This window comes from Phyllostomus discolor, chromosome 8 (assembly GCF_004126475.2).
Source record: "Phyllostomus discolor isolate MPI-MPIP mPhyDis1 chromosome 8, mPhyDis1.pri.v3, whole genome shotgun sequence".
In the NCBI taxonomy this organism is placed as follows: domain Eukaryota; kingdom Metazoa; phylum Chordata; class Mammalia; order Chiroptera; family Phyllostomidae; genus Phyllostomus; species Phyllostomus discolor.
Window position 1 is genome coordinate 79386868 of NC_040910.2, and position 15725 is coordinate 79402592.

At 55.7% G+C, this 15725-nt stretch overlaps 1 protein-coding gene across 2 annotated transcripts in view; it reads right to left on the reverse strand.

Moving 5' to 3' along the window:
- Positions 1-9826, reverse strand: part of FOXN1 (forkhead box N1) — a 28873-nt gene extending 19047 nt beyond the window's left edge. For both annotated transcript variants that reach the window (XM_036033358.1, XM_036033357.1), the window contains exon 1: positions 8914-9826. The gene's annotated coding sequence lies outside the window, so the exon portion shown is untranslated. The remainder of the gene's footprint in view (positions 1-8913) is intronic.
- Positions 9827-15725: the final 5899 nt, after the last annotated feature.

Here is a 15725-nt window from a genome sequence, read left to right on the forward strand (position 1 = left end):
TGGGGGTTGTTTCTTACAGGTATTAGTAAATACTACAAATGATACATTGGAGCCCCTTTTTTTGAGAGCTGGTTGGTGAACCTTTATCAGCACACCAAGTAAGGTCATTACCCCCATTTTTCAGGGAAGAGAACTGAGGCCCAGCGAGAAGCAGCAGGCCCAGGGCCACAAAGCTAAAACGGAAAACCACATCTACTGATGTGGTTCTCAGGCCTCAAGAGCCCCAGCCACATCCCCAAACACACACTTCATGGGTACAACCCTGGCAAAAACTTTAGCTGTGTGCCATTTCAGTGTCCGGGTGCTCTGTCCACCCTCTGCTCTCTGAACTTCTTCCACGGGCCCTGGGGAGCGGGAAGGCTGGGGGCGTGCTGGGAGAAGCAGACTTGATTTTCCCTGGAGCCAGGGAGAAGAAAGAAATGGCCCTCTAACCTGAGTAAGGAGCATGATAGGCGAGAAATGCCCCCGAAGCATGGCATCAGGGTCAACAGCGATCCTTCTGGAACCCCTGCTCTGTGCCTGTCTCATAGACAGCCGGACCTGTGTCCCCTCCACCTGGCACGTCTTCCTGCCTCTTGAAGACCGTTTCCCCAGCACGTCAGGACTTAGGCCAAAAGAACCATTTGGGGGTGGGGGCCGGGGGACAGAACCTGGTTTGCTGGCTGTGTGACCTTGGACAAGCTACTTCCCCTTTCTGTACTCAGGTCGCTTATAAGTACAATGAGGCACTGGAATGAGTTGCATGTAAAGATGCTGACGCTGGTCCGGTGGAGGCGTCTGCCGTCCCCAGAGCTGTCAGCTGGGCCCTCACCCAGCTCTGCCTTCAGGAGGGGCCTCCTTGAGGAAATCCTCAAGGGGACCAGGATCAGCTGGGTAGGTTATTATACCCCAGAAGGCAGGTGCTGTATTAGCATCCTCATTTTATAGATGAGAACACTGAGGCACAGAGAGGTTACCGAGACTTGCCCAAGTTCACTCAGCTAGTAAATTATGCTCCCCAGGATCAGACACAGGCATCAAAGCCAGTGTGCTTAACCACTACGCCACATGGCCTCGCCTCAGGAACACCTCAGCTTTCTTGCTCACACCTGGAAGCCAGAGTGGCAGGTCGGGGGGCAAGGGGGGAGGTGCCCTTGGAAGGGTCTGCCCCTGTATCCCCTGTGAGCAGCTGAGTCACAGGCGACACTGAGAGCCCTCATGGGGCTCTCCACACTCCTTCCCATCTGGGCATCCTACCTGGGGTGCCTCCTACCTGCCCTTTATGAGTGAGGTGGAGACAGTGCAGTTCCGCCTTAATGGTTTCTGTTGCTGGCTGCGGCAGCATGTTTTACGAGGGGTGGGGCCCGTGCCCAGTGCTGCCTGTGGCCCCACCCGGGGCTCCGCCTGCCTGGCTGCTGGGAGGGGTCCCCTGGAGCAGTTTGGTAATTACCTTGGGGGGGGGGCAGGGAAGGGCCTCAAGGCCCTCTCCTGAGGCTTGGGCACCCCAGGATACTGGGAATCTGAGGGTGCCAAGAAGGAGAGTGTTTCTAGTTCCTCTCCTCTCGCCAAGATTGGGGTTTCTGAGGCCAAAATTCTGGCCCTTATGGCTCTTGACCCTGCCTGGGTTTTAGGAAATGGGTCAGCTGCCCCTGCCTTGAGATCTGATGACAGCGCTTTGAGAAGCAGTTACAGACAGACAGACAGACAGACAGACAGATAGACAGACAGACAAGGGTGAAGAAGAGAAGGACAAAAGATGAATAGCTTTGTCCTCTATGTGATGCTTCGCTTCAATCTGAGCCACTGACACCTGCAGCCGAGTCACTCCCATCCCCCAGACCAGGGCCCTTCCAGAGCCACGCCAGGCATCCCCCTGCCTCTGGAAGCAGGCCAGTCCTGGAGCGTCCTCAGTACACCCCTCCTGAAAAATCACCGGTGCCACCTTCTGTGCCCGGGGCTGACTTGGAAGTTCTTCCCGATATCTAATCTTACTCTCCCTTCTAATCTTAGTCCTTTTGCCTCGTCCTTCCTGACATTCACTATGGGACCCTCCAGAGGTTAGTAAATGGCAAGGGCCTCATCCCTCCTGCAGGGTGGGTCCCTGTCTTGCTGCAGATGCCTGGCTCCAACAGTTTCCTGCCCTCTCACTCTTCTTTGCCCAGCACCCTTTCCTTTTCACCATCCCTGACCCTGTCCGGGCAGCTTTCCGCCTCTCCAGCCAGTCCCCAGCTCCTGCCACCCAGCCTCGGGACCCATGGGGCCGAATCCCAGCACTCACAGTGGGCTCTGGGCCATGGCCACCATCACGGCTTCAGGGAGTCATCAGGCCAGCAACACCCCAGGAGCCTCCATGGAGGTATAAATACTCCCACACGCCTGGACCAGCCCCCTGCCTGAGGGCTGGGGCGGGGCTGCTTCCCCAGGCCAGGCAGGCAGGTCACATGCCCCATAAATGCCATAGGACCACAGGCCCTACCCAGCACCGCTGGGGAGACCAGCTGGGGCCTGACCTCTCTGGGTGGCTGGACGATGGTAGATGGGTGTTAGATGGATGGATGGATTGGTGAGTGAACGATTCGGGAGGATGGATAAATGGAATTGGCAGATCAATGGATGGACAGACTGATGGATGGATGAATGACTAGATGGAAGGGTGGACACATGGACAGAGGGACAGACAGAAGGGTGAACAAATGGCAGATCGATGGGAGTCCTTGACCTGCTTGTGGATGCTTACTTGGTAGATGGGAAGGAAGGGATGCTTGGTTTCAAGGAAACAAGGAAATGTCAACCCTCAAAGCTCCCATCCACCCTATTCTGAGACACCTTACCAGGACCCTTTCTCTCCTCTGTTACGGCCACCTCGTCCAAGAGATTGGCTCTACTAGGTTCCCCCTACTCCTTAGACGCCTCTTCTCAGAGACCTCCCACCTAAACACCCCCAGCCCCAGGGATCTGTTGCTCTTGGGTGTCATCGGCAGCCTGCCTTCTCCCCCCTCCCGCCTACGCTGGAGTCCAGCTCTGAGGCTGTGAGCCCACATTCAGATCTTGCTCCCAGAAGCAAGGTGCACTCGCCCTCCAAGGCGAGCAGGGGAGGGGGAAGTAAACTTCTCAATTCCAAGAACATGAAGCACTTAGATGGGCAACTTAAGGAGAAGATGCCCCCAATCCTCCCACCTTCCCCAGGGATTTTTAAAGTCATGACTGAATCTGATGGCGAGTACAGGCCTGGCAAAGGACATGCAGGTGGCTGAAGTGTCCTAGAACCACTGGGGGCCTGACTGGAGAACCCGGCTCCTGGGGGGTGGGGACTTCTTCCTGCTCAATCTTCCCAGGGCGCAGTGTGCGTAACGCAGGTCTGAGGCCTCGCACACTGATTTCCGGAGAGAAAAGTTTTTTCTAACCCTTAATCTGCCCAACTTTGAAAAGGACCAAAGAATGGATGGTGAGATGGGGAGTGACTGAATGAACAAGGGGATTTTTCACATATTATGCAATGTTGTCTTCATCCTTCTTGAAAACAAGAATTCCATCACCCCGCTTGAGCCACACCTGCTGAAGTGGGGTGGTGGATGGGGAATGGGAGGAAGCCCCTTGACTCTGAATACCCAGTAGCTGGGCCGTCCTGTGGTCTAGAAGTCCCCCCTCCATACAAAGTCACTCAGGGCTAAGCCTGGTGGTCCCACCCTCAACTTCCTGTGGGCTGCTCTGGCAACTGGCTGCAGAACTGATTGGCTGTGGTGGTGATTGGCAGCTGAGGATTTGAACTGTGAGACCAATAGGGCTGACAGAACCTTGTTTCACCTCATACCCTAGCTTGGCGTGTATCATCTCAGAAGCCTCCCTGCACCCCACTGGCCCTCACAGGGAGTCCTTCTGGCAAAGACCTCCGGAAACATCCTCTCCCAGCTCTGCCATCAGTGTGGGACAGCCACAGGAATACACCTCGTTTCCTTCTTTATAACATGGGATCCTCACCTTCACCCTACATACCTCACCTGGCTGACCTGGGCACTCAGTGAGAACCAGAATGTCAAAAATGCTCTGAGGAAGATAAAGCAACACCACCTTGTCTGGTGCTCCTGCCTCCTCCCTTGGGGTCCCAGGCCCATGGGACCGCAGGAGAGGAATGGAGGCCCAGATCTTTTCCCCTTCAACCGTTTGCCCTTCCCAGGGTGCTCCCCATGGGTGTGGCCAAGAATGCTCACATCCAGCCCCTGGGCCCCTCTCAGCTGCCTTGGTGGGGGCATGGGATGGCACAGGACCCTGCCATTCCCTGGGCCACAGACCTCTGACACTCGATACATATCATTATCAGAAGGACTGCTCATTATTACTCTTCTATTTTTAAGGATATTAATTCTGCCATCACCACTAATAATAGAGATCTAGCACAAAACAAACAAGTACCGACCGGACCCTCCCCCCACACCCTCTGAGCCGAGTTAGCACACAAACGAGGCAGGCAGTATGTTAACTGCCTGGACTTACAAGCACTGGAGTGAGAAGAGTGCTGGAAGGGCCTCCCACCCAAGACCCTCTCTACCTGACAGATGGGGAAACTGAGGCCCCATCAGCGGAAGGGACTGTTCTCTACTATTCGGCACCTGCACACGGGCCCTTCCTCCAGGCACCTGGGCTGGGTGAAGCCCATGAGGAGAAGGAGGTAAAGTGGCAGGTTCCGGGGGTGTTTCCCTGAGCCCATCTAGCTCCTGGGCTCCAGACCCCACCTCTCTCTCTTAGCTGCCCTCAGAGCCTCTTGGACTTGGCATTGTCAACCCAGAGAACTTCTACTCCAAATCCCTTCCCACCTCTGGCAGATTGGACATGCTCATAGAAAACCCCAAGCAGGCTGAGCCCCCCTCCCCAAAGCCACACGCTCTGCAAGGCCCAATGTGAGCTCCCCTCCTCCCCAGTGAGGGGCTGGGTATACCTCTGGCAGTGAACACTTCTGTGCTAAGTACAGAGTCTGGTAATCGGGCTTTCTGATCACAGTGGGGAGTGTGCGTGTGTGTCCATGTGCATATCCTATGCCTTCCAAGGCTGATGAGCGGGTACAGTCTAGGACGTGGTTGTGGAATTTACTAGTGTAGGTGGGATCTCCAACTGTCTCCTGGTGATCCGGTTTCACAGACACGCCCCATTCTGTGTGTGTGTGTGTGTGTGTGTGCATGTGTGTGTGTGTTGGTGCCCAGGACAACTGCAGTTCATCAGAAGCAGGAGTTTCCGGGTAGGGGAGTGGGGCTGGAAGCTGACAGACCACGCATCCTCTTAGGAGCCCAAGGTGGAGGGTTAGTTCAGGCCTCCCAGTGGGCTCTCTGTGACATCCATGGGGGTCTTGAGGGGTGCCTACACCCTGCCGCTTCCAGAGAAGTCGTGAGCGCATGGGTTCCCTTTTCTCTGTGACTCACAGCTGGTTCTCTCATCGGGTTCCCTGAGAGATCACGATTCAGCTAATTCTCTCCCCAGCTCCATTAATCTGAGCTGACTAAGCAAGAGCCAGAGGCGGGGTAGAGACCCGGGGATGCTCGCGGTGGCAGTCATTCTCAAACAACCCAGCAGGCCTCCTTGCTTCAGCTTCTGTCCATCTCCCTTCCCTGCCTTGGGACTGCCCATGCAAATTAGATCAATCGCACTCCCAGCCTCCTGAGAAAGGTTGCCACTGCCTCCTTTGGGGCCCTCTTGAGCTTGTCTCTCCATTTCCCCTGCTACCTGCCACCCACCCGCAGTGTAGAGAGATCCACCTGGACATCAGACCTCAACTTGTCTGGTTGTACCCAAATTCATCCTAATTGTTTGTCCAGCATCCGACCTATGAGGTCCAGACAGGATCAGGAAGCTGAGGGCTTCTCCGGGGATGATCCCATCCCATCCGTTTTGTCTAGCGGCCTGGCTCTTCTGGGCTTGTCCTGAGCACTGGGAGAATGTGAAGGACAGACCAGGACCTGGTGGGGGCACTGGTGAGGGGCGTTGGACCCCAAGGGGGATCGCTGATGTATGGAAAGATCCATCCTGAGCAGGTGGGGATGGTGTGGGACTGGAATATGGTGTTAGGGATGAAGATGGAGGCAGGGCTGAGGAGGTAAGGTGGAAAGAGAAGCGAGGAATGGGGTTGTGGAGATGGAGGTGAAACTGGGCAGGGGGAGTTGGATAGGAAGAGGCGGGGGCTGGGGTAGGAGGTGGGAACGGGGATAGGGTCAGGTAGTGAAGGGAGACTCGGATGGGGTTGAGTCTGGGGATGGGCAGAGAGATGGAGGAAGGGACGAAGGGTGGGACGAAGGGACGAATGGATCAATTGGAAAAACTAAAATTATTCAGGGGCCTTTGCCTGATGCTTCTGAGATGCACTCTCCTGGAGGTCACCTTGTTGTTCTCCTGCCCCTGGGCACGGTGCCAGCCCCACCACACCAACCCAGATCAATGGTTGCTTCTCTGCTCAGGAAACCACCTCCTGTGGTCACACAGTCCAGCCAAACTCACTTTAAGATGCTGAAACGTCTTTCTGAAGACTGATGCCAACCTCTCCTGCTGCAGAAGCCAGTCTCGGATTGTTGGACTCCCACCTGCAGGCTTCCCCAGGGACGGTGGGCTGTGACCCCGAAGGAAAGAGAGGAGGGCATGCCTGCAGGACCTCTGTCCCCTGACTCCTTCTATTATGGGGGAACAAGGGGAGGCAGGCAGAAGTGGCTCCCCAAAGCCCCCTCTTCATTAGAGTGTGGAGACGGAGAAACTAATAGAGGGTCATTGGGCACGGGCCTTTTTTCTGTCCCTTCTTGTACACAGACTCCCAGGAAATTTCACTGTGACTTGGTAACAGTCTCTGGCTATGTGGTTGAGCCCTGTGCAGGCAGTGGGGGTTCTTCTGAGCCATGGAACTCAAGCTGGAAGGAGGGGGGCTAGACATCAAGAAGGACTTCCTGGCTTCCAAGGATGGACAACCCACGGGAAGTGGTGCTGCATTGCCTTCTTAGAGGGCAGAGGGACTCTCCGTGGGGGCTAAAGGAGGGGATACACGCAGCTCCCCAGAAGGCGTGTGTTACTAGTGGGCTTTCCCTTTGTCTGTAACTGCATCAGGCTTTCTCCCTTCTCACATGAATGATGAAAGCTGTTGGTTGGGGGCCATGTGGGGTCAGTGTGTGAATGAGACAAAGGTGGGGAACAGGGAGGGATCCCAACCCACCCTAATTTTTCTCTTGCCTTCCCAGGAGCAGAATCAACAGGATTCTGGGACTCTCTGAGCCCCTGGGAAATAAAACCCTCTGAGAACTCCCTGGCATTCCTGGGAGAACAGGTTCCCGGCCCTGGGAGGTGAGTGAGGCGCCGGGCCTGGGGGGCAGCGTGCCTCGGCAGGCCCTGGAGCCCGGAGCTGAGCTCGGCAGAGGCAGGACGGGCGGGGCTGGGCGGGAGCCGGGAGGACATGTGCCTCTCCCCGTGGCACCCCTGCCTCTGAGGATCCCGAGCACAGCTCAGGCCCAGCCTGGCCCACTGCAAGACAGGAGCCAGGACAGGAGGTGCTGCCTTCCAACCGTGGGGCGTGCCCTTCTACTGCCCGCATCCTCGGGGTCAGGGAATGGCCGAAGTGGCGAAAGGGCTGAGCCAGGCATGATAGGAACTAGATTGGAGAGCCACGGTCCCCTCCCTGTCTCCCTTCCCCAGTCAGCCCAGAGGAGCTGGCTTTTCTCAGTGGGGAACAGAGAAGGCTATGAGGGCAGGCAGAGCTGGGCCCTGCAGTGCTGGAGACCTGAGACTCCAGGAAGGACTTCAGGGCCTTGAGGGAACGGATCGAGTTTCCTCCTCAGGATTAGGACGGGGAGGAGGGGGCTGCCTCGTGCAGTGTGGAAAATGACCCACCTAGAGGCAGGAGGGTGGGTGAGATGATTTCTCAAGAGAATGTGCCCTCTCCACCCGGGTCCTTTCCCTCCGACCAGCTGTCTCTGGCCACAAAGCACATATGAGCATATCCCCCACACCTGTAGGTGCAGAGAGAAGAGACAATCACACCCACTTGGTAGAGTCTATTCTTAATTTAACATGCTCTTCGGACATTTAGGGAGGGCCTGGGGGACTCCACGGGGAATGCCAGACCTTACCTGATCAGGGAGGAGGTGGGGAGGAGCCGTGGAAGCAGAGGGGGCTTCCTGCTGCTCCAGCCAGTTCCCTAAGGGCTTTCACTCCCCAGACCCCAAGTCTAAGCTTCAAGGGTCTGAAAGCCCCCTGTATGGTCCGGGTCTGCTCACTAGGCCTCTTGGCTTCAGGGTCCCTGAGGGACAGAGATGGTCCTAGGTCTCTGGGGGATTCTGCCTTGAGCTCAGCAACAGGTACTGGCCACAGCACCTGTTTGCCACCTGTCTGCTTCTCCACTAGGTGCACCACCTCCTTCCTACAAGTCAGAACTTCCCCCAAGACCCCAGGCATCTAGACCCCAGCCCGGGCTGCCCTGAGGTGTTGAGTGATTCATTGGTTAAAACACTCCTTTGGCACCACCAGCCTCCAGAGCTGAGCTCTCCCCTCTCTACCTGGAAAAACCACTATGTTGGGAATCTGCCTTCCTGTCTTTCAGCTCAAGCTCAAGTTTTCCAGTCCTAGTGCTTCTGAGTCCTCATTTTCTTCGAGCACAGAGTGGCTAAGTACTCCCTCTCAACACCCAGAGGCACACACAAAATCCAACAGACATCAGAATGAAAAGCCTCGCTACAGCAAGAAGGATTGAAGTTAGACAACCTGAAACAGGTTGAGCATGGAGGAGAGGGTCCTCTCTGGCCTCCAGGCACTCACCCACTTCCTGAGTCGCCCTTGAGCTGCAGTGAGAAGATGGGGAGGACCCCAGTGCTCTTAGTCACTTCCCAGCCCGTTAAAAAAGCAACCCCTCCCACCCCATGCCCTGGCCCGGCCCTGCTGGCCTCCACGGCTGACTTGGGCCGGGTCTCCTCTTACTTGCTCAATGAAGCAGGTCGGCGTGGGGGCCCGAGTCTGGGGGGCCAAGAGCTCAGTCCGTCTGTCAGTCCGTCAGCTCGGCCGTCCCGGGTCTGTGCTGACATCAGGTGAGGGGAGGCAGCTGCTGGGTGAGCCAATAATTATGATATCAGCTTCCCCTTGCCCTGAGGGGCTGCTGCCAAAACGGGGAGAAGAGCAAGGTGACTAAGAAGCTAGTTTGCTCCTTGGCTCTTGTTTGACAGGTACGGGCTCTTGTGCCCGCCCCAGCCGCGCCCTGGCCCCCCCAGCCCCTCCCTCCTCCTGAGCCAGCCCAGGTCCCCTGTGTCTGCCAGCAGGCACAGCCTGTGGCCTATCAAGGAGGGGGTTGTCCTGTGGCCCCCACCTGCACCCAAGAATGGGGATGTCAGCCCCCCTAGGTGGGGCACAGGCCTGTTGGGACATGCACTCGTGTCAGGAGAGCTGGGCCACCACATGCGTGTTCATGGGGCTGGCGAGAGGGTTCTGGGGAGCAGCTCCAGGTGGTGGTCCAGGGGTCCCTGAGGCCCAGTGGGACGGGTGGTAGTTGTGACCCCTCAAGGGCCAGGCACAAGCACGGATTGCTGAGAATGGCCTGTCCACGGGGTCTGGCTGTCTCTGTGTCTCTCCGTGATCCCTCTGACACCTTCAGGGTGTCTCCTTGTGTGTGGGGGTGTGCACACCCATGTGTGTCTGTGTCTGCGGGTGTGCGAGTTTCTCCTGTGTCTGTGCATTCCTCTCCTGGGCTGGTGTGCCTGTGCGTCTAGGTCTTCCCCGGGTCTGTGTGTGGCTCTGGGTCCCTGCATCCAGCCTGTGCCCGTGTCCTCCTTTGTGTCACCCGTGTCTGTGCCCCTGTCTCTGCTCTGGCTTGGCCCTCCTTCCCCGCGTGTGTATCTGTGTCCCCAGGGTTCTGTGTCCTGATTTCACAGCCACTCTCTATGGTCCAGAGAGTGGAAACACAAACCTGTGTGGTGGCGGCGCCGGGCCGGCCCCCCAAGTCCACCTTGGGATAGAGTGCCTGGTGAGACCGGGGAGTCGCCCCGCCAGTCCTGCCTGGACTGAGCCTCGGGCCTGTCCCGGGTCCCTGATGGCCTTCCCTGCTTCTGCCCGGCCCCTGCCCCTACCACGTTCCCACTGCTTCTGTTTTCATCTTCTATATCCCATCCCCGTCTCCTTGACTCTGGCCATTTCTTCCCTCCTCCCTATCCCATCTTGTCCTCTAAGCCCACTTTACACCTCCCTGGAGCTGAAGGCTGCAGGGACCCAGTGGTAGTAGATCTGCTGCCCAGCAAGACCTGGGACTTGGCTTCTGGCCTGAGGGTGAGACAGGTCGGCTCCTCCCCGCTTGCTCTGTCTCATCCCAGGAGAGAGTAATGTCAGCCTTGGCTAGGGATGGTGGTGGTCCCCTGGCACCAGTGTGGGGCACACTAAAGCACTTGGAGACTTCTTTGTCCAGGCAGGGAATATTCATCTCAGAAAAGGGGGTGCGGAGGCAGATAACAATGACCCATCTGTGAGGGGTGGTTAGCTGTGTCATCTTCCATACTTACTACACCAAGTCTTGGTTTCCTCATCTGTTAACAAGGAATAGTGTTATCTACCCACAGAATTGTTGTGAGGTTAAATAAGATGATGTTTAAAGTTCCTAGACAATCCCTGGTATATAGCAGATGCTCAGCAAATGTGAGCTCCCTTTCGCCTCGCCACGCCCGGTGGTGCCGGATGGGACACGAGGCTGTACTGGTTTGCCCACCTTGGTATGGGAACTGTGTTCTGGGGCTGGAGCAAGGGCTCTGACTCAATCCACCTTTCCCTGGGTCCCACACTAGCAATCAAAACGGTGCTCCCTTAACCTAATAATTGGTGAAATTTCACAGTGAAAGGGCAGCTGTCAGGACCTACTAGTGTGCTTGCTACATGCTCCTATCTGATGTGTATGGGGCTAATTGTTACTTCTAGACTCACAGGTAATTTCGTACGAATAATCTGGGCACAGAGAACCATGGAAGTCGTAACTGGAGCTATGCACAGCTGCTATCAGACAACATGGCTGCAAAGGCCCTGGTGAGTGCAATAAGACAAGAAAAAGTAATAAGGGACATAAGCATAAGAAGGAAAGAGTCAAAATCTTGAAGAATTACCAATGGCGTGATTGCTTACTTAGGAAATCTAAGCGAATCAACTGAAAAACTATTAGAACTAATGAGAGAAATTAGTAAGGCAGCAGAATATAAGTTAAGTATAGAAAAGTCAAAACCATTTCTATGCAACTGAAAAAACTAATTGAAAAATATAAGGAGACAAAAGATTCAATTCACAGTAGCAATAACATTACAGAATCCCCGGGGAATAAACTTAATAAGAAATGCATAAAATCTACATGAGGAAAACAATAGCACTTTGCTGACAGATGTAAATTAAGACCTGAAACAAAGGTGTTCAAAAAGCCTTCTGCAATTAAAACAGTGGGATTTTGGTGCAAAATAGCAAATAAATTAGTGGAAGATAGCAGGGTTCAGAATAACCTTGGGTGTTTGTGAGACTTGGGTGTGTGATCATAAGGTGGTTTAAAGTGGCAGGCAAGTAAAGCATTCATTAAGTGGACTTGGGGTAATGGGCTTTCCATCAGAAAAAAATGAAGCCTTACTCTACACTATCCATTAAAAAAAAATCCAGATGGACTCAAGATCAATATAAAATGAAAACCATAGAAATAAATAGAAAATATAGGAAACATTTTTATAATTAGGAAGTGGAAAAGGCATTTTTAAAGTATGACATAAAATCCAGAGGTTGTGGAGGAATATGTAACTTAACCAAGTAACAATCAGATATTTCATTAGAGCGAAATATACCATAAAAAGGTTAAGAGACGAAAAAACAGCCTGGAAGGAAGTGTCGCCACACATGTAACAAAGGGTTGATATCCGTAATATATAAAGAGCTCCTCTAAATAAGTAAGAACAACCTCACAGACTAATGGGGCAAAGGCTATGAATAAGTATTCACAGATAAAATGCAAATGGCCAACAAACAAATGAAAAGTTTTTCAACTTCATTAACAATCAAGGAATTGCAAATTAATTCAGGGCCCAAGGGTCCCAGGAAGGCTGTGATGGGCTGATAGGAAAGAGGGTGGCTTTCACCTTCCCACAGTGAGACTGTGCTTCTGAGGGGTGAGATGGACCTCTCTCTCTCCCGAGACGAGACGGGATCCACCTCTGCCCCGGGAGCGGGCGCAGACACCGGCTCCCTCGTTCCTCTGGGAAGCTCCGTTCCTTCAGTGCATGCGGTCTGGGCGCTGAAGCAGGAGCTTCAGGAATTCCAGAGAACCTTGGAATGTGCAAGGGGTTGTGGGGGTCCTTCCTCTCTTTCTCTGCCCCCAGGCAGAACCATCCTCTCCTTCTCTCATCACACCAGCCCCTCAGAATTCTCTCCTAGGCCCGGAAAGTCTGTCTTGGTGTCTAGCTTCAACTTCAGCTGCCGTAGTGTTGGCTCTGGTCCCCTTGGAAAGGACTTCTTGCTGGAGGCTTGGGCCCCCACACTCCACACTCCAGCACCCTGATTTCAGGGCCTGTAGCTGTAGCTGAGCTGGGCTCTGGCCTGGACGGGCTGGAGCTGGAGCTAGTTACACATCCTGGTCCGGGGAGGCTCTGTCTTTCTGAAGCCTGAAGGTCAGGACTGGTTCACTGTCTGCGGCTGAGCTCTGCCCAGGGCTGGGCTGCTCTGAGCCGGTGGCGGCCCCGCCGAGGGATGAAAACCCCTGGGGCCAATGAGGGATGAAAACCCCTGGGGCCAATGTCCGCCAGGCTGCAGTCTGAGGCAAGACTCTGGTGACTCCAGGGAGAAGGAAGAGCTTGCTCCCACCCTTGGCAGCCCCACTGTGCTGGTGGAAGGCCCCCTCCCCGTGCCCCACATTAGGGCTGGCCATCTTCTGTCCAGTTCTGCTGAATGTGAGCTGGACTTGTCTTCCCAGAGTGGGTTTCCAAGACTGGGCCTGCTACTTCCCAGGCCTTCTGTCTCATTCCGCTGGCGTGGAAGACACTTAGGCGCATCTGTGGAGGATCTGGGCCCAAGCAGAGCTGCCACGAGGCCCTGAGGCTGGAGGACCCCCTGTCAATGAAGGGTTGGAGAGGTCTGGGACTAATCAGGACAGGCTTCTGCGGGGGGACCAGGCAGCACCGGGGCTGTGGGTGATGGAGGAGTGCAGGCCGGAGCTGTGGAGGGTGTGTGGCAGGGGCGCTGGGTCGGGAGGTCTGAGCCTGTTCTGGTTGGCTGACCCTTTGGGAAATCCAGGGAGTTTCCAAGCCCTGAGCTTGGTGGGGGGGTCCAGTAGGGAGGGACATAGCTAGAGTCCTGTGGGTGGGGAGGGCAGGCTTCTCCTGTCTTGTCTTAATCCCTCCTGCTACAGAGAGGCGAGGTCATGCAGGTGGGGAGGAGCCGTTCAGTGTGTGCGTTCCCCCGTTTGAGTGCGTGTTCACTGTGCGTCAGAGCGAGTGTGTGAGTTTTTACATTTCTGTTCTCAGGCTCACAGGTGCCACCAAGAGTGTGCAGTTAAGTTGTGGAGCTGTAACGTGATGCTGGGCGTGTGTGTGGCAGAATCTGTGTCTCTGTGTGTGTGTGTGTGTCTGTCTGTGAATGGCTCTGGGTGTAGAAGAGCTGTGTGTGCCTGTGAGGAACTGCACACACGAGTGTTTGCGTGTGTAACTGTGTGTATGCAGGCCTCCATCTCTGTGCTCGGGTCTGAGAGTAGTTCTGTGTGCACCCGAGAATCCGCATCTCTGCGTGTGCATTCGTGTGCGTCTCCCACCCTTAAGAGTAACTCCTTCCTGTCACAATCTTTCCTATCAGCCTGCTCTGGTCCCTTCTGGTGACTTCCATGTGCCCTTCTCTCCCCTCTCCTTTCCCTGAGGTTGAGGGCTCTCAAAACCCTGCCCCGGTAAACCTCATGGCACTGATAATCACGACTCATGGGGCCCGGACTGGGGTGGACTGAGGCCGCAGGGGACACCCTCCTCAGTCTGGGTCCCTGCCAGAACCTCACCCATACCATTCTTAACCCATCCCTCACCCCTCACCCCTCACCCGGTACCCTGGCTGTATCACCCTCCCCCCTGCACGGTTCACCCCTCCCTCTTCAGGAAGCAGCCTCTCCTCTGAGGCTTTGGGGAGACGGGGAAGTCATGGCCTGAGCCCCCAGGGGCCCTACTCTGGGGTTGAGGACACTAACCCCTAGAGCTGCCCTTCACCTAAGCCCAAGTTAAGGTGAACCCATAGAATGGGGTCAGGAGCCCCACTTCCACCTTCTCCATCTCATAACAAGGGCCCCCTTTCTACCTTGCATGTTTCTCCTCAAAAAACTTGGCTCGATATCTTTTTCCCAGGCACTCTGGCTGCCACAGTGGTCTCTGGGGCTGGGGCTAGGCAAACAGGCAAACAGGCAAAAGGGTGAGGCAAACAAGGCCATTCCCGTGACCCCAGGGGACGGGGGCAGGGGAAGACAGTAGGAGTTGGCTCAGAAATCTGGACCTATGCTGAGCCTCAGGTGACAATGACCCAGAGAGACCAAGATCCTTCACGGTCACACGGCAGCCTGGAAAGGGGCTCTGAGGGCAGCATGTCCAACTTTCTTCCAGGACCAAAGAGCCCCCTCTGCCTCTGATACATTCATTCATTTATACAATAGTCACTGTTCCGAGCCCTGTGCTAGCAACTGAGGACACAGCTGCACCAGGCAGACTGTCCTCAAGTTGCTTCTGGCCTCGTGGATCTCCTCCAGCAATGAGGAGCTCACTTCCGGGGCCATTCTTGAGTCCCTCACTGCACGCATTCAGCTGGTCGGAGACAACCCAAGCAGCTGGAATGTTTTGTGGAAGCCGTGGGTGAAGGGCATGGGTGCACAGGCTGAGAGAGTGCAGACCCTTGTCCCCGCAGGGCCCTGTCCACCCGCCACAGCCCCGAGTTGGTGTGCAGGAGGGCCGAGCCTGCGCACACCTGGCCTGGGCGGACAGGCCCTTCTTTCAAAGGCTGGCCTGGTCCGTGCTGCTTTATTGCCCAGCTAATGACGGTGATTATGCTGACAGGTGCTGCCTGCCTCCTGTCTGCCCTCCCACCTGCTGAGATGGGTTTCTGAGCGCCTGGGGGGAGGCCTGGGCCCCAAGATCTGCCAGGGCACCCACCACAGCTGACCCCCAGCCCCTGGGCCACCTTTCACCTACTTCCTCCCTGGAGAAGGCTGGGCCAGCCCGGTCTTGATCCTTTGGGACTGCTGTGTGATCTTAGTCCACCTCTGGCCCTCTCTGAGCAGTACTGAGGGGGAAGTTAGGGGGTGGGTATGAGGGGGAGCTGATAGTGGTGGGTGGGGCATGTGCCCTGCCCCCCCCTCCCAAGCACATTTACCTCTTCCCCAGCCAGGGCTGGACTAGAGGACCCAACCAGCGTCTAGAAGAAAGTGGTAGCACAGAATCCTCCTTGCAGATGAGGCTGGGGCTGCTCCTTAGAAACCTATTGCATTGTGGGTAAGCTTCTGAAGGAGTCCCACCATTCTGCATCTGGCCCATTCCCAAAGGTTGGTGGCGGGGGTGCGGGGAGCAGGGGAGCTGTTGCCTGGGGCCTTGTCGGGGTCTCAGTGTGGGTCTGGGTGGGAGCCGTGATTTATGATGTGCTTCATAAATGAGGAATGCCAGCCTGGGGGGCTGGGGTGGGGGTGGAGCCATTCTCCTGACACTCCTCACTTGGCTGGCTGTCTGGCATGTCCTGTCAGGATCCCCTGTCCCCTGGGGACAGCCACGTTCTCC